Below are 18,263 nucleotides of genomic sequence, written 5' to 3'. Positions count from 1 at the left end.
TGCGGTTTGCATGCAACTGCATCCTGCTTAGGAGCCCCCACTCCTCCAGACTGGCACCCGCCCATCAAGGCATTTTTAACATTTGCATAACTCCTCCCAAGAGCCCGCCCACTGCGTGCACCAGGGGTACTGCCACATCGGATTTCAGTTCTTTCAATCATTGAGCCTCAGCATCACATGTAGGTGTTACTTTCATATTTGCATAACTTCTCCCAAGAGGCGGCCCACAGCTTGCATCAGGGCTGAGGGCTCTTGAGAGGAGTACTGAGGCATATTTCAGTTCTTTCAATCGTGGAGCCTCAGCATCACATGTGGGCGGTACTTAGGGTGGTCTGCATGCAATGCATCGTGCTCAGGAGCCCCCACTCCTCCAGACTGACACCCATCCAGCAAGGCATTTTAACATTTGCATAACTCCTCCCAAGAGTCTGCCCACTGCTTGCACCAGGCATACTGCCGCATTGGATTTGAGTTATTTCAATCATAGGGCCTCAGCATCACAAGTGGGCGGTACTTAGGGTGGTCTGCATGCAAATGCATCCTGCTTAGGAACCCCCACTCCTCCAGACTGACACCCGTCCATCAAAGCATTTTAATATTTGCATAACTCCTCCCAAGCACTCCACCATGGCTTGCATCAGGGCTGAGGGCTCTTCAGAATAGTACTGAGGCAGGGCGCTGTGATGGTATCAGGAAGCTATGTACAGCACCCTGCCGGCCCCTCCCACCAGACATGAATGGGGGTGCTTTGGGGTGGTGGGTTGTTGGGTTTTAAAAAGCCTATCATTATTATAAAAGCCTGGTTTGTATATCAGTTATATTTATAAAGGTACCAGGGGGGGAGACCCAATATACAAGCAGCTTCCCCATTTATAAATACATTTGATAACAGGTTTTATTTTAGGATCATATCAGCTCTCGAACATTAGAAAGGGAAACATTGTTTTAAAAGGAAAGTCCTTTAAACTTACCCAAACTATGTGCAGCCTCAGAAATCCAGTCATAAAATATCGATCGGGGGTGATCTGGGACAACAAAAAATCAAATCATCAGATTAATCATTTCGGGGGGACTGGTGTCATTTTTACTTCTAGCGACTACGAGATCCCTTTAAACCAGGGGCGTAACAATAGCCATAGCAGCCCATGCAGCTGCTATGGGGCCTGGGGGTGGAAGGGGGCCAATGAAGGATTGCTGAAGTTGCTGTTGACCCCGTACCCCTTATGGCATTTCCAATCAAGAGTTGATATCCGATCTACAGGAAGAGACTATGCAGACAGCCCTCCTGCTACCTGTCCTTGATTTCGATTTTAAAGGGTTTGCCATGGGGCCCTATTCAAATTTTGCTATGGGGCCCCATGATCTGTAGTTACGCCCCTGCTTTAAAGTGAACCTGTTCTTTGAACTAAGGTGACACGGAAGAACTTTGTGGCTTCAACAAGTTCCTTTTCTAACACATACATTTCAACTGAGACCTGAAGAGGCGGGACTTAGTCTGTGAAACGCGTCGGTGAGTTCATGAAAATGGTAGAATGTCTAAGCTGATGTTGTTGGGTGCTCACTTATTTATATACAGTATACATTATGTATCCAATATTGGATTTTATTCTATTTTAGATAAATATCTAATAATGTTTTATGTAGATTATGGATAAACTTTTGTCATGTTTTAGATTTCCTGAGTGAGATTGTTCAGAGTCCCAGGAAAAAGTTCTTATTACTTGATCCGCTCCTTTACATAGTGACTAAGTTCATGTGTCTTCAACTCAATTTCTGTGCCCCTGTGTAGCCCACCAGGCCCAGGTTGTAGATTAGGGGTGGGCAACTCTGGCCCTCCAGCTGTGCTTTACCTACAAATCCCAACATGCCTCTGAGATTCATGCCTGTGCCTGATAGAGTCTTGCAGTGCCTCATGAGTGTTGTAGTTCCAAAACAGCTGGAGGTCCAGATTTGCCCACCCCTGTTGTAGATGGAGCACTGACTTCTCTTCAAGCAGAAAGCAAGCCCCACCCCCTGTCAAATGCCAGCCCTCCTACCACCCACTGAGGGCCCGAATTGCCCACCCCTGTTGTAAATGGAGCATTGACTTCTCTCCAAGTCGAGGAAAAGCCCCGCCCCCCGTCAAATGCAAGCCCTTCTACCACTCACTGAGGGCTGAATTTGCCCATCCCGGTTGCAGATGGAGCATTGACTTCTCTCCAAGTCGAAAAGAAGCCCCGCCCCCTGTCAAATGCCAGCCCTTTTACTGCCTACTGAGGGCCGGAGTCGCCCCCACCCCTTTTGTAGATGGAGCATTGACTTTTCTCCAAGTCGAAGACCAGTCCCACCCCCTGTCAAATGCCAGCCCTTCTACCGCCTACTGAGGGCCGGAGTTGACCACACCAGTTGTAGATGGAGCATTGACTTCTCTCCAAGTCGAAAGCAAGCCCCACCCCCTGTCAAATGCCAGCCCTTCTACCGCCCACTGAGGGCCGGAGTTGACCACACCAGTTGTAGATGGAGCATTGACTTCTCTCCAAGTCGAAAGCAAGCCCCACCCCCTGTCAAATACCAGCCCTTCTACCGCTCACTGAGGGCAGGAGTTGCTCACCCCTGTTGTAAATGGAGCATTGACCTCTCTCCAAGTCAAAAGCAAGCCCCACCCCCTGTAAAATGCAAGCCCTTCTACCACCCAGGGAAGCTTTGGCTAGAGCGCTCAGAAGACTATGAATGTCTATATTGGAGCCCATTGGCAGCTCTGTTTGTCCCAGAACGTATGTAGATGGTCCATAGGAAGACATGAATATAGAATAAGTGATAGAAGAAACACTCCTTGTATTGAAAGTCCAGAATTGTATTTATGTTTGAGATCACCAAGGAAAAGCCAACGCGTTCCAGGGGTTGTAATGACCCTCCTTCTTCAGGGCTCTGAACATATAAAACCAATGTCATCTCATACGTGTACACAAGATCATTTTAGAAAAGACAACGACCATACGTATGCTTGTATATGTGCACGGCTTTGACGAAGGAGGAACTTTGCAACTCCTGAAATGAGTCGGCTTTTCCTTGGTGAGCTAAAAAAAATATATATATTTTATACGCACAGCGGGGCTTCATCCTTTATTCTGTATCTATTAAGTAACCAGTCAATGATGACATCATAGATTACATTTTCGATATGGGAGGAGTCTAGTAGCCTGAGTCAACCCCTGGCTTCCTATATCCGTTGAGGATTCCAGCAGCGCGATCTCCATGCCATAGGTCCTGCTTCTGTTCTCGCCCACTTTGGCATTTTCAGTGTTCCCACCTCATGATTTCCTCCTCATAAAAACCCCGGGGGGGGGTGGGGGTTATATATTCAGCGTCTACCAAGAAAAAATTAAATGTCATTTTTAGGTAAACTAACCCCCTAAAAAATAAAAAAAAATTGATTTTATTTTTTCACCGGGAACGATTGACTTTTTAAATCCGAAGCTCCATAACTCGGTGCCCTCCGCAGGAACGACTTCTACGCCAGCCTCGCCGTCTCCAGAAGAAGAAGAATACCAGGTTTGGGGGTTTTTTAGCAGTAGGAGTTTTAAAAATGCACTTTTTTTTTTCCCCTTCTTTTTTACATTTTCATGGAGAGTGGAACCCACACAGAAATTCCTGAGTGAGTGCGCCGAGCTGAGCTGCCTGCCTGGAGCTGGTGAGGAACCAGCTGCATGAAGATGGCACATAGCATGTTACTCAGCGTACTGCCTCTGTGTAGGTGTGGAGGTGGGTGTGCAATCTGTGCCCATCCTGGCACCCAGCGACATCATCCTCTATAGGATGGAGACGAGAGCCGGGGGAGGGGGGCCACAGGCTGGCACCGCTTACTGGATGGATACATTGTGTCAACACGTCCCCTCGAAGGAAAAAAAACCCTGCAACATGTTATTGTGGCATAGTAAAATAAAATGCTAAATCTAGGCTGTGCTTGTCATTCATTGACACAAACTGATCTGACTTGTCATTCAAAACAGCGTTTGATTTGCTGAAAATCCTTTTTGTTCCCAAAACACGTGTCGTGTAGAGGGATTCGTGTGTGCAGCTATTATGTGCCATAGTCATACGGTGCCAACGTGTTCACAGTCACCTCCCCTTCCCCTTCTCAGGAGCTTCTGGTGAAAAGCCCCCCATACGCTTGCCACCTTTTCTTGAAGCGAAACCCGAACACTCTTGCGACCGCGCTTACATTTTTGGGGGAAAATAAGTCGTAGCTTATTCATTTGTAGATAGTGCCGCCCATTCGTATGTAAATATCACAGTTGAGACTATTTTCAGTGCGGGGCCAGTAGCCCCTGTCTTAATTTTGTTAGCCCCCGTCTGCCTGACATCTTGTGTCCTGCCATGAAACCCGGACACCGCATTCAAAACCCGGACTGTCCGGGTGAATCCTGGACAGGTGGCAACCCTAGCCCCCCACCACATTCACATGGACCAGGTTTTTTTCAGCCGTGGTCTGAGTAGAAAAGACTGTCCCCTGCCAGCATGCTGCAAAGAAGGACCCTTGCTATCTGTGGGGAAGCAGTGATCCAATTAGCAGGGAGTTGGAGGTCTACTGATTGCACAGCTATAGGCCTGACACAGAGGCCTCAGTCATGTGTACTCATCCTTGAGTCTTGGTGAGCTTTGTGTATTTCTTCCAGATCTGTGCAGTAATCCAGTGTGAGACGTCCTGTAATAAAGACTGCTCACTGCTTGTGCAGGGTGACTGCTCTTGTCTCCTCCCCCTCTTGTTATAAAGACCGGTCACTGCTGCTCTCTCTCCTTGTGCAGGGTGACTGGTCTTGTCTCCGCCCCCTCCTGCTGTAATAAAGACCGGTCACTGCTGCTCTCTTGCTTTGCGCAGGGTGACTAGTCTTGTCTCCGCCCCCCTGCTGTAATAAAGACCGGTCACTGCTGCTCTCTCTCTTTGTACAGGGTGACTGGTCTTGTCTCCGCCCCTCTTGTAATAAAGGCCACTCACTGCTGCTCTCTCTCCTTGTACAGGGTGACTAGTCTTGTCTCTGCCCCCCTGCTGTAATAAAGACCGCTCACTGCTGCTCTCTCCTTGTGCAGGGTGACTGGTCTTGTCTCCGCCCCTTCCTCTGCTCTCTGCACAGGCTATGTACAATACAGTGATGACATCACTGCTACTTTTTTATGTTAATATCTGGATTAACGAAAGCATTTGGTGCACACAAAGTGGATTTTTATCCTTTGTAGCTATAAAAGTATTTCCCAGAAGAGTTGAAGCTGTTATAGCGGCAAAGGGCGGAGCCAACTCAATATTGAACCCTACGGACTAAGACTGGGATGCCATTAAAGTTCATGTGCGTGTAAAGGCCGGCGTCCCATTATTTTGGTAACATAGTGTATTTTGCCTTCTCTAAATCTCCCCCCCCCCTCAACATGCTAATGACATTTACATGTGATGCTGAGAAGTTCATTGTTAGGCGTCACTCCCAATACGTTTGGCAATATAGTGTATATATTTAATATATTTTATTTTTACATTTATATTTTTTTACATGCTAGACTAGGGTGTCTTAAGATGTTGCATACTTTTAAAGGGTGCCCTGACTGAAAAAAAGGTTGAGCAGCACTGCTTAGATATAATGTACAGTATATATATTTATATGTACATCTACTTGGAATTTAATGTAATAAAAAGTTTAGTAATAGATTTTTTTTCCTTATAAAAAAAAATGATAAAACCACACAGAGTGGAAAAGATGCCCCGAGTTGGGCGGATGGCGGCAGACTGCGCCGCGCCACTTTGTTTGCCTCATGTCTGCGTTCTATTTCCATCCATTGTTTTTATTTTTTTTATAACTTATCGGTTCATTATTGTGTCCCGTTGTGTTTTCCAAGTCAGCCGTGTTGACATAATCCTCCGGATTTGGAAACAAGTGGGTTGGACAATATGTCGGCCTGTTTATCGAGGGAAGATTCCGTAAACACAGCGAGCCGTCGCCATGGCGATGTGACCGAGGGCGCCCGACGCCGCTCACCGAGCTGCTGACAGGCCGGAGTACGAAGGTTCCCCTAATTAACCGTCAATTAGCGGCGCTCCAGAGGGCCTCGTGTTAATTTTCGGCTAATTTGAACGTTTTGGCTATTTGTTCCGAAAATTCTTTCAGCGCTTCATTTTGTTATTTCTTCAAAACCCAAAACTTACATGCGTAGCATGTTCGTAAGATAAATGCCGCAGGTGCCGGTGTGCGCAAGCGCATACTGCCCGTTCAGCATTGTGGTCATCAGAAGCCTGCCGTTTTTTTAATTACCGTACAACCATCGCAAGACAAAAGTCCTGCGCTTGTTATAAGGTCTGTGGCCAGCATGAGAGAGGGAGGGGCGGTATTAGGAGCCAATCAGAAAGAGATTTATGCACATGTGGGTGGCTACTTCACAGTCCAGTCTGGGGGAGGTGGTGCGAATGTGACACCGCTACATTCGTCATCTCTTATAGAGAAAGTGGTGTCACCATCCTAGCCGTTCTGTCCGGCATGGTTTATGAATCACAAAGGGGGCTGGACAGGATCAGAAATCCTGTGGCAGATCATTTTGTTTTCATTGCGTACTCCATTCTAGAGCCAGTGATGTCATCACTGGGTCTCTGTCCTTCTTTATGCAATGCAGGCTGGTCAGAGCTGGGAGGAGGAGCTAGTAGGGTGCTGTACATACCTTCCTCAAAACATCACAGCACCCTGCCTCCCTACTCTTTTCAACAGCCCTCATGCAAGCAGTGGGCCGGCTCTTGGGAGGAGTTATGCAAATGTTAAAATGCGTTGATCGGTGGGTGTCAGTCTGGAGGAGTGGGAGTTCCTAGACAGGCTTCATTTGCATGCAGACCGCCCCTAGGTAACACCCACATGTGATGCTGAGCCTCCATGACTGAATGAACTGGAATTCAATGAATGAAAGGGGCGGGGCAAAGGGCAGCCAGGCTGGAGAGGAAAGAACTAGATGATGCTGGACGTCCTCCAGCCAGGAAATGAGGCGGGCTCTATGTGACTTGCTGCAGCTTCTAATGCACATTGTGAGCAGCTCGCAGTGTGCAGTGACATCAGAGGAAGCCATCTCAGTCCAGGAGAGGAACCGGTACCAAAGGGACGTCCGGAGTCCGGCTTTAATATCCTCCGGGTCCTCCCTTAGGCTTCGGGTGGACTGACCTTTTAGAAGAGTGTCATTTCTGACACCCAACACACATTCATGACGCCGCAGGCTGGTGTGTCATTGACAAAATTCCTTCCACTGGCCCCGGGCGGAATATCTAATCTCCGGCAGCACAAAGCCGGGACACGCGGTGAGGGTCTGGGGATCGGGCCGCGCGGGATAAAACGAACGGCGTCACACAGAATGGATCTTTACACTAAGCCCGCATTCCTGGCATTCCGCACGAGCAACGCCGCCACATGTCACACCTACACTGCTGGAAAACAAATGCGGCCCCGGGGCCAAGCGCACAAAAACATCAGTGTGTTGTCCCCGAGCTAGCATTCCGCTTGGCCGGCGTGGACGCGGTCATGGCGGGCGGCTGCCTGAGGCGCGGAGAGAACACGGGGCACGGCGCTGGAAGGAAAGATTTAAAGGATCATCAACTCATAATCGGCCTTCCCTTCAGTCTTGCACAGTGGTACCGGCTCCTCTCCTGGACTGACATGGCTTCCTCTGATATCACTGCATACTCAGAGCTTATCACAATGTGCATTAGATGCTGCAGCAAGTCAGATAGAGCGTCATCTAGCTCTTTCCTCCCCAGCATGACTTTCCCTAGCCCCGCCCATTTGATTAATTGGGTTTCAGTTCTTGCAATCATGGAGGCTCAGCATCACATGTTGGCGTTCTGCACACAAATGCAGCCTGCCTGCATCAATCAGCAATCAATCAGCCTGCCTGCATCAATCAGCAACCGATCAGACTGCCTGCATCAATCAGCAACCGATCAGACTGCCTGCATCAATCAATCAGTCTGCCTGCATCAATCAATCAGTCTGCCTGCATCAATCAGTCTGCCTGCATCAATCAGCAATCAATCAGCCTGCCTGCATCAATCAGAAAGCCTGCCTGCATCAATCAGCAATCAATCAGCCTCCCTGCATCAATCAGCAATCAATCAGTCTGCCTGCATCAATCAGCAACCGATCAGACTGCCTGCATCAATCAGCAACCGATCAGACTTCCTGCATCAATCAGCAATCAATCAGCCTGCCTGCATCAATCAGCAATCAATCAGCCTGCCTGCATCATGTGGGTGGTCTGCATGCAAATACAACCTGCCTAGGATCGCCCACTCCTCCAGACTGACACCCACTCATCAGGGCAGAGAGAATAGAGACATAGAGAGGCCCATAGCTGGAGGGAATGAGCATATAAATGTAACCATTGCTATCCCTGTAGTATCAGTGGTTACATTTATATGCCCATTCCCTCCAGGTGTCTCTAGAATCGTGACAGTGTATCTCCTAACCTGTATTTACTTCCTATGATCATCAGCGCCATCTAGTGGCCATAATGTGGTATCAATGGTTACATTTACTGTATATTCCCTCCAGCAGTCTCTAGAATTGTAACATTGTATCTGGTTACCAATATGTATTTATTGGCACTGCTCTGCCTGCATCAATCAGCAATCAATCAGCCTGCCTGCATCAATCAGCAATCAATCAGCCTGCCTGCATCAATCAGCAATCAATCAGCCTGCCTGCATCAATCAGCAACCGATCAGACTGCCTGCATCAATCAGCAACCGATCAGACTGCCTGCATCAATCAGCAACCGATCAGACTGCCTGCATCAATCAATCAGTCTGCCTGCATCAATCAATCAGTCTGCCTGCATCAATCAGTCTGCCTGCATCAATCAGCAATCAATCAGCCTGCCTGCATCAATCAGAAAGCCTGCCTGCATCAATCAGCAATCAATCAGCCTGCCTGCATCAATCAGCAATCAATCAGTCTGCCTGCATCAATCAGCAACCGATCAGACTGCCTGCATCAATCAGCAATCAATCACACTGCCTGCATCAATCAGCAATCAATCAGCCTGCATCAATCAGCAATCAATCAGTCTGCCTGCATCAATCAGCAACCAATCAGACTTCCTGCATCAATCAGCAATCAATTACACTGCCTGCATCAATCAGCAATCAATCAGCCTGCCTGCATCAATCAGAAAGCCTGCCTGCATCAATCAGCAATCAATCAGCCTGCCTGCATCATGTGGGTGGTCTGCATGCAAATACAACCTGCCTAGGATCGCCCACTCCTCCAGACTGACACCCACTCATCAGGGCAGAGAGAATAGAGACATAGAGAGGCCCATAGCTGGAGGGAATGAGCATATAAATGTAACCATTGCTATCCCTGTAGTATCAGTGGTTACATTTATATGCCCATTCCCTCCAGGTGCCTCTAGAATCGTGACAGTGTATCTCCTAACCTGTATTTATTTCCTATGATCATCAGCGCCATCTAGTGGCCATAATGTGGTATCAATGGTTACATTTACTGTATATTCCCTCCAGCAGTCTCTAGAATTGTAACATTGTATCTGGTTACCAATATGTATTTATTGGCACTGCTCTTCATCGCCATCTAGTGGCCACAATATGGTATTTCCCCACTTTCATTCAGTTCTTTATGAATAAAGCTATTGGAGAACATTCGACCAGAACAGAAAGAGTACCGTAATCTCTGTAAGAGAGAGTAAATACCTGGAGGTGCTACACTGACACATTACATAACATAAAGTATATATACTGTATATACATATTGGCCCCAGGCCTCGGCCCAAGGGCCCTCTGAGATCATCGCACTGTGCAGCCAAATCGGTCCATTGAAGACTCGACATTGTAGTTAAAGTCATCAAGGTCAGCGCCATTGCGGGAGATCATGGCGGTGACAAGCGTCTCTATTCTGGCGCTCGGATGCCTGTGCTGTTATACCAACTGCTATAAAGCTGCCGAGATAAAATCAATTGCTACCTTGACATTCATCAAGCCGCCAATGACACTTACGGCACGCTGAAGTGCACTTTAGGCATGCTAGAGTGGCTCCTTGGTCAATATTGACACATGTCATGTTTTGCATCCAATCGAGTGAGCCGGTATTATGCCTATGCAGGGTGAAGTTACAGAAACTGCCACCCAATCCCCCCCCATGACCCCCCAAAAAATCAATGGGAGGGGGGGTTTAAAAAGTAAGTAAGTCTAGCCAAAACTTTTCTAGTTTTTTATACAGAGGGGAAAGTCATGACTTCTGTCAGTTCCTATTGCTGTGTCCCAGCTGGATAGATTCACCTTCTCTATTCATCCTGTCCAGCCACATGGGAAAATCCAAACGTTTCAAGTGACTGTGAGGGCGGGAAATCCTCTCACTTCACTTTATTTAAGAATATAGAGGAGAGGGAGAGGGGAGGCAGCCAGGGGAGGGAGTAAGGAGACCGGCTATGGAGGACTACAAATCCCAGCAATACATGATACAGCAATACAAAATAATATGAAGCTCTGTGTTGTTCCAGGGTGGCGCCCTGATGTCTCCAGGCTCTCCGGTGGACTCTGTGGGATCTCAGTTGGGCTATGTGAGTTCTTATTTGGGCTATGCGGACTCTCAGGTGGAATTGCGGGCTCTTAGGTGGGCTGCGCCGGTTCTCAGTTGGGCTGTGCAGACTCTCAGGTGGGCTATGCGGACTCTCAGGTGGGCTATGTGCACTCTCAGGTGGACTATGAGGTCTCTCAGGTGGGCTCTGCGGACTCTCAGGTGGGTAATGCGGACTCTCAGGTGGGCTATGTGCACTCTCAGGTGGACTATGAGGTCTCTCAGGTGGGCTCTGCGGACTCTCAGGTGGGTAATGCGGACTCTCAGGTGGGCTATGTGCACTCTCAGGTGGACTATGAGGTCTCTCAGGTGGGCTCTGCGGACTCTCAGGTGGGTAATGCGGACTCTCAGGTGGGCTATGTGCACTCTCAGGTGGACTATGAGGTCTCTCAGGTGGGCTCTGCGGACTCTCAGGTGGGTAATGCAAGCTCTCAGATGGGCTATGCGGACTCTCAGGTGGGCTATGTGCACTCTCAGGTGGACTATGAGGTCTCTCAGGTGGGCTATGCGGACTCTCAGGTGGGTAATGCGGACTCTCAGGTGGGCTATGCTGACTCTCAGGTGGGCTATGCGGGCTCTCAGGTGGGCTATGCGGACTCTCAGGTGGGCTATGCGGACTCTCAGGTGGGTAATGCAAGCTCTCAGATGGGCTATGCGGACTCTCAGGTGGGCTATGCGGACTCTCAGGTGGGCTATGCGGACTCTCAGGTGGGCTATGCGGACTCTCAGGTGGGCTATGCGGACTCTCAGGTGGGCTATGCGGACTCTCAGGTGGGCTATGCGGACTCTCAGGTGGGCTATGCGGACTCTCAGGTGGGCTATGCGGACTCTCAGGTGGGCTATGCGGACTCTCAGGTGGGCTATGCGGACTCTCAGGTGGGCTATGCGGACTCTCAGGTGGGCTATGCGGACTCTCAGGTGGGCTATGCGGACTCTCAGGTGGGCTATGCGGACTCTCAGGTGGGCTATGCGGACTCTCAGGTGGGCTATGCGGACTCTCAGGTGGGCTATGCGGACTCTCAGGTGGGCTATGCGGACTCTCAGGTGGGCTATGCGGACTCTCAGGTGGGCTATGCGGACTCTCAGGTGGGCTATGCGGACTCTCAGGTGGGCTATGCGGACTCTCAGGTGGGCTATGCGGACTCTCAGGTGGGCTATGCGGACTCTCAGGTGGGCTATGCGGACTCTCAGGTGGGCTATGCGGACTCTCAGGTGGGCTATGCGGACTCTCAGGTGGGCTATGCGGACTCTCAGGTGGGCTATGCGGACTCTCAGGTGGGCTATGCGGACTCTCAGGTGGGCTATGCGGACTCTCAGGTGGGCTATGCGGACTCTCAGGTGGGCTATGCGGACTCTCAGGTGGGCTATGCGGACTCTCAGGTGGGCTATGCGGACTCTCAGGTGGGCTATGCGGACTCTCAGGTGGGCTATGCGGACTCTCAGGTGGGCTATGCGGACTCTCAGGTGGGCTATGCGGACTCTCAGGTGGGCTATGCGGACTCTCAGGTGGGCTATGCGGACTCTCAGGTGGGCTATGCGGACTCTCAGGTGGGCTATGCGGACTCTCAGGTGGGCTATGCGGACTCTCAGGTGGGCTATGCGGACTCTCAGGTGGGCTATGCGGACTCTCAGGTGGGCTATGCGGACTCTCAGGTGGGCTATGCGGACTCTCAGGTGGGCTATGCGGACTCTCAGGTGGGCTATGCGGACTCTCAGATGGGCTATGCGGACTCTCAGGTGGGCTATGCGCACTCTCAGGTGGGCTATGCGGACTCTCAGGTGGGCTATGCGGACTCTCAGGTGGGCTATGCGGACTCTCAGATGGGCTATGCGGACTCTCATTTATATGAATAAAAGCCGATGAGGACCTCTGACACTGTTCTCTGGTTAGGCCCATCCCCTATAACTGTCACATGTACCGGACAGCTCGGCCCGCACGTAAATGTGGAGGACAATACAAATAAAAGTGTGTGAGATCAAAAAAAAAGGATTCATATCCTGAACACGATCATAACAAGTATCAGTCCCAGACAGAACATTATTCACAATAGAGGTCCTATGGGCTTGTTCTGCATCCGGGACCTACTCCTATTCCTATTAGATTGTAAGCTCTTTGGACACATGTATGCCTTTAACATTACAGTTATAGCTCTGGCCTGTCCTCCGCTTCTAAACCACGATCAACATGTTTATATTTGTTTAAAATAATGATCCTAATGATATTGTGCTGTCCATGACAATAAACCTTTGGAGCCGCAATGGGAGGTTTCCACCACCAGGTGGCAGCAGCTCGGTACGGTCATCAGTTCATGAACGCGCACTCACTTTGGCCTCGTTCACACCAGTTGCGGTGCGTTCCGGCCCGATTCTGGCCAGAACGCACTGCCGCGCATTGTAGCCGGCTCACTTTTTAGTGGGGCGGGAGGGGGGCGTGACGGGCCATTCAAGTGAATGGCACCGTAGCCACGCCTTCCGGCCGAAATGCGGTCGGCCGCACGGGATCCCAAGGCTCCTTATGCCTGCGGTCCGGTGCGATCAAAATAGTGCTTGCAGCGTTTCTATCGGACCGGACCACACCGTGAACGTAAAAACCTTTGGACTTTAATATCACTTGGACAAGCAGAGCTAAATATAGAGCGGCGAAGCCGCCGCGTGTTATGTAAAAGTGATTTTGGTGATGTCACTTGTATGCAGCCTGCAGGTCTCTCCCCCCTGCCGCCCCCCTGCTGGCTACCTCTCCCCCATGGGCAAGGCAACATACCTCTGCCTCTGGGAGCCATGCCTGTGGCTGTCAGCCTTGCAATGCCTCATGGGACTTGTAGTTCCACAACAGCCGGAGTCTCAGGGTTTGCCTACCCCCTGCTGCGCATCATTGGCTGTCATGTGACTGGCTCCCGTAGGCACAACACGGGTTGATGGGACAGGTCGGGATCTGCCCTGTGTGTTGAGTCCCTCGAAGCGGCCATTTTGGATACAAAACCATTTGTGGCGGATGGTTCGTTGAAATACAAACCCTTCCGTCCCCCTGAACTCCCCCTCCACTCGGAGACGCATGTATAGCGCGGCGCACATACGACACGCCGCCATGCGTCATACAAGCAATTAAAAATCCTCGCTCTGCGCGCCGTGTCACCGCCATATGTGACTGGCAGACATTCAGGTCCCGGGGCTGTTATTGCAAAATGTTTCCTTCTCCGGATCCCTCCAAACGAGGAAAGATGTCTCCCGAGACTCAGTGTGTGACACCCGTACCTCCCCCAGTGATCAGTCTGCTGCAGGCAGGAGGAAGCATTTCCTCAGTCGCTCCTCCTCCCCCAGTGATCAGTCTGCTGCAGGCAGGAGGTAGCATATCCTCGATCTCCCCTCCCCCAGTGATCAGTTTGCAACATTGTAACCTTGTAGCTACAGCTAGATGGCACCCTCCATACATTCCTATTGGCCCATCGGTATGATGGATTACTTCACTGGCCAATAGGAATGTGCAGGAGGCAGGTGAGGGGGCGGGGCATGCTCTCTGACACTACCAGAAAGTGTCAAAGCTTTGCCCAATCAGGAGCCTTCTGACCCCTTATAACTATCAGAAGCTTTTCTTAAAGTGACGGAGTCAGTTTAATTGTAGCGGCGGCACCTTAGTGAGACGGTACGGACGTTATCACAGCCCTGAGCCCGGTGCATGCGCACACTGCACTGGAGGGGCCCACGGGGCCCGGTGACTCACCCAGATAGTGCGCGGGTGCAGCGGGCCGACGTAAACTCTATTTTGGAAACAAGTCCGCCGAGCGCCAAACATGTTATCAGGATCAAGAGACGACTTGCCCGGGAATTCCGACTATTCAGCCTCTGACTTCTGCCGCCAGAAACTCCTTCAGAACCGTTCCTCTAATACAGAGAGAGCCCGAGCGCCTGCAATGAGAACTGCGCGTGGTGCCTCCAATGAGATTCAACCAACTGTCACTTACAATGGTCCGGAAAAATGACAGTTGGCTGAGTCTCATTGGCTGCACCACGCATCTTATCTAAGATACTCTTATCCCAGTGGTAGCCAAACGTCAGCCATCCAGCCGCTGGGAAACTACAAATCCCATCATGCCTATGCCTCTGGGAGTCACGCCTGTGGCTGTCAGAGTCTTGCAAGGCCTGTGGACTTGTAGCGGAGCCTGCGTTGTGTAAGTGCCAATTATACACAGGCTTCCAATCAGCATGCAGGCAATGCTGGGCTTTCTTATCAGCAAGCCCAGCATGCCTGGCAAACTGTAATGGGTATTTTCCTTTATCTCCTAGCATTAGGAAGATTGCTAAATACCATATCGAAGAGACACACCCGTTCTCCTGGCATTTGGGTCCATCTGGCTTAGTCAGGTATACACAGGCTTCCAATTGGCATGCAGGCAATGCTGGGCTTTCTAGTCAGCAAGCCCAGCATGCATGGCAAACTGTAACGGGTATTTTATTTATCTCCTATGGTTAGGAAGACCTCTGAATGACATAAAGAAGAAACACGCCCTTTCTCCCGGCATTGGGGTCCATTTGGCGTGGTCGTTTATATTCAGACTTCCAACTAGCTTGCGGGCAATGCTGGGCTTTCATGTCAGCAAGCCCAGAATGCCTGGCAAACTATAATTTTTTTATTTCCTTGGGTTAGGAAGACCACTGAATGGCATAAAGAAGGAACAAGCTCTTTCTCCTGGGCTCAGTCCGTTTGGCATAGTCAGTTATACACAGGCTTCCAACTTGCGGGCAACGCTGGGCCTTCTTGTCAGCAAGTCCAGCATGCATGGCAAACTGTAACGGGTATCATTTTTTAAAAATCTTCTCAGTTTAGGAAGACCATTGAATGACATAAAGAAGGGACGCGCCCTTTCTCCCAGCATTTGGGTACATCTGGCGTAGTCAGTTATACACGAGCTTCCAACTAGCATGCAGGCAATGCTGGACTTTCTTGCCAGCAAGCCCAGCATGCCTGGCAAACTGTAATAGGCATTTTTTTTTATCTCCTAGGGTTAGGAATACCTCTGAATGTCATACAGAAGGGACATGTCCTTTCTCCTGGCATTTAGGTCCATGCTTTCTACCAGCATGTGAGCAATGCTGGGCTTTCTTGTTAGCAAGCACAGAATGCCTGGCAAACTATCATTTTTTTTATCTCCTAGTGTTAGGAAGACCAGTGAATGACATAAAGAAAAGACACGCCCCTCCCGCTAGCATTGGGGTCTATTGGGCTTAGTCAGTTATACACAGGCCTCCAACTAGCATGCGGGCAATGCTTGACTTTCTTGTCAGCAAGCCCAGCATGCCTGGAAAACTGCAATGAACATTAGAAAAGATTGCATCGAAATAAAAAAAAGAACTGTTCCCTTTAAGACTCTTGTGCTGCCCGTCTTTCGGATTCCATCGTGGGAATGTCACCTTCCCCCGAGTCACTTCACGCCCCCGATAGGGGAATGCCGCCTACTTCCTGTCTGGCAGCCTCTGTTATATTACTGAGTTGCCGAACAGGTGGAGTCGGTTTCGCTTTCTGCAGTTTCATCGAAATCAGCCGCGTCTTTGGTTGGCCTAGTGACACCATACTGCGCGTGTCACCTCCAGCCCGGGCTCAGGGAGAGTTCAGTATGACAGGCGCGCACCTCGTCGTGCTGCTACTCCCTGCAGGGTGATACATAGACACAAACTGTCAATGTTCTGGTGACAACTGTCACTGGCAGAGAGAGCGGCACAACATCCAATACTCTATCATTGTTATCAATCTTCCAATGGGGATTTCCTTTCACTCATGAGAGAATTCCCCTCACTTCCTGTTGTGACACCAGCACAGGAAATGAAGGTTACTCTCCCCAGTGGTAACATAACATCCAATCCTAGAGGAGATCAGCTCTGTAAACTGCATGCAGGAAAATGTTCAGCTGGAGGACAAAAGGGCAATCTTCCATATCTAAATGGATTTCCTGTCAGTTGGCAGGGATTTTCTCTCACTTCCTGTTGTGTCAGCAGGACAGGAAATGAAACATACTCTCCCCACTGGTAGAAAAATAAAGGTGGGGGTAGGGTAATTTCCGACTCAACGGGAATAAAAGGGTGATCTTCCAATGGGGGCTGTCTACATGGATTTCCTCTCACTTCACATAGATTTACCCTCACTTCCTGTTGTGTCACATGAACAGGAAATGAAGGATACTCACCCTAGTAGTATGCAGACAGTAGAAAAAAAAAGGGGGGGGGGGGATTTCCTACTCAAAAGGAAAAAAGGGGCGATCTTTTTATATATGTGACTAATTGTTTTGTACTTTTTTTTCACTTAACTTTATTGCTATCACATAGTGGGTAACAAGCCCCCTATGCGATAGCCAATATACAGTGACCAGTCCCCTTTATAGCATCAGGGGTCTTTCAGATCCCTAATGTCACCTAGGGTCTGCTTCACCAGCTTCTCTCCGGCTTCTGGGAATGACAGCTGAACGTGGAACTTGGAGTTGTGGGCTTCACAACTCAAAGAATTAAGCAGACTGTTTTTCTTTATCCTCTGTATATGTTCTGCACATCTGCCTTGCAGGTGCACATGAAGCTGACTACAGTTTATAGCTATTACAGTGGCATGCTAGTTGTAAGACATATGGTTGAATTCTGTTAGTCACAGGTAGAACAATTGTGCCCTCAATGTTGCATCATAATGTTGAATCAGTTGGATCAGGAATCATTTGTGGAAAGAATGGTGGCAGACATGGTTAATTGTATACTCACTTCCCTATCAGTCTGCTATTAGTAACAATTGTATATGCAGTTGCAGATGAATTTCCTTGTTTCAGCATGGGTGCCTTTTTGACAACCAAAAAGCTTACAGTGCAACTGAAGCCTTAAGTTTTTTTGGTTTTGGCTAGAGTGGAGAGGGATAAGAATGCATGCTGGGTTTTTATTGCTGTCTGTATTACCTTTCTATTTGTCCTGGTGACTGTTATCACTGAAAGGGAAAGAAAATACAAAATTGTGGGTGGTCATCAGAACAGGAATAGATGGGCGATCTTCCAATGGGGGCTGTCTAAATGGATTTCCTGTCAGTACACAGAGATTTCCGCTCACTTCCTGTTGTGTCACCAGGACAGGAAATGAAGGATAATCACCCCAGTAGTACTCAGATAGAAAAAAAAGGAGGGGTTTATTTCCTACTCAACAGGAATAAAAGGATGATCTGTCTAAATGGATTACCTCTCACTTCACAGAGATTTCCCCTCACTTCCTGTTGTGTCACCAAGACAGGAAATGAAGGATAATCTCCCTAGCAGTATGATTACAGTTGCAAAAGTAAAAAAAATAACAGGGGTTCTATTTCCTACTCGGCAGGAATAAAAGGGCGATCTTCCAGTGGGGGCAGTCTATGGAGATTTATTTTCATTTCACAGAGATCTCCCCTCACTTCCTGTTGTGTCACCGGGACAGGAAATGAAGGAAAATCTCCTCAGTGGTACCCAGAGATCTGTCCCCATTGGAAGATTACCCTTTTTGTATTCCTGTCTGACTGTTTGCTGACTTCTAAGCTGCATGACGCCCTGTGCCACCCAGCTGCTTCCTCGGCAGCTTGGGTGTCAGGGACACGCCCCCCCCTGCAGTTCAGATTGCTGTTGTCATGACGGTGGGAGTGTCACAAGTGGGCATTACATGGCTGCAATTAACGTCTACTCTATA

At 49.3% G+C, this 18,263-nt stretch overlaps 1 protein-coding gene and 1 long non-coding RNA gene across 4 annotated transcripts in view; one reads left to right on the top strand and one right to left on the bottom strand.

The window, feature by feature from the left end:
- Window positions 1-18,263, bottom strand: part of MAG (myelin associated glycoprotein) — a 53,971-nt gene that overhangs the window by 30,533 nt on the left and 5,175 nt on the right. For 2 of the 3 annotated variants that reach the window (XM_018562188.1, XM_018562190.1), the window contains exon 2: window positions 972-1,025. The gene's annotated coding sequence lies outside the window, so the exon portion shown is untranslated. Of the gene's footprint in view, window positions 1-971; window positions 1,026-2,509; window positions 2,514-18,263 lie in introns of those variants that run through there. The other variant, XM_018562189.1, reaches the window with a different exon arrangement.
- LOC108791649 overlaps window positions 967-18,263 on the top strand; it is a 22,536-nt gene continuing 5,239 nt past the window's right edge. Inside the window, exon 1 of the long non-coding RNA XR_001941517.1 lies at window positions 967-1,020. This is a non-coding gene — a long non-coding RNA (uncharacterized LOC108791649). The remainder of the gene's footprint in view (window positions 1,021-18,263) is intronic.

This window comes from Nanorana parkeri, unplaced genomic scaffold (genome assembly GCF_000935625.1).
Source record: "Nanorana parkeri isolate BGI_ZX_2015 unplaced genomic scaffold, ASM93562v1 scaffold563, whole genome shotgun sequence".
Lineage (NCBI taxonomy): Eukaryota > Metazoa > Chordata > Amphibia > Anura > Dicroglossidae > Nanorana > Nanorana parkeri.
The sequence above is the reverse complement of the archived record's forward strand: the minus strand, read 5'-3'. Positions and strand labels throughout refer to the sequence as shown.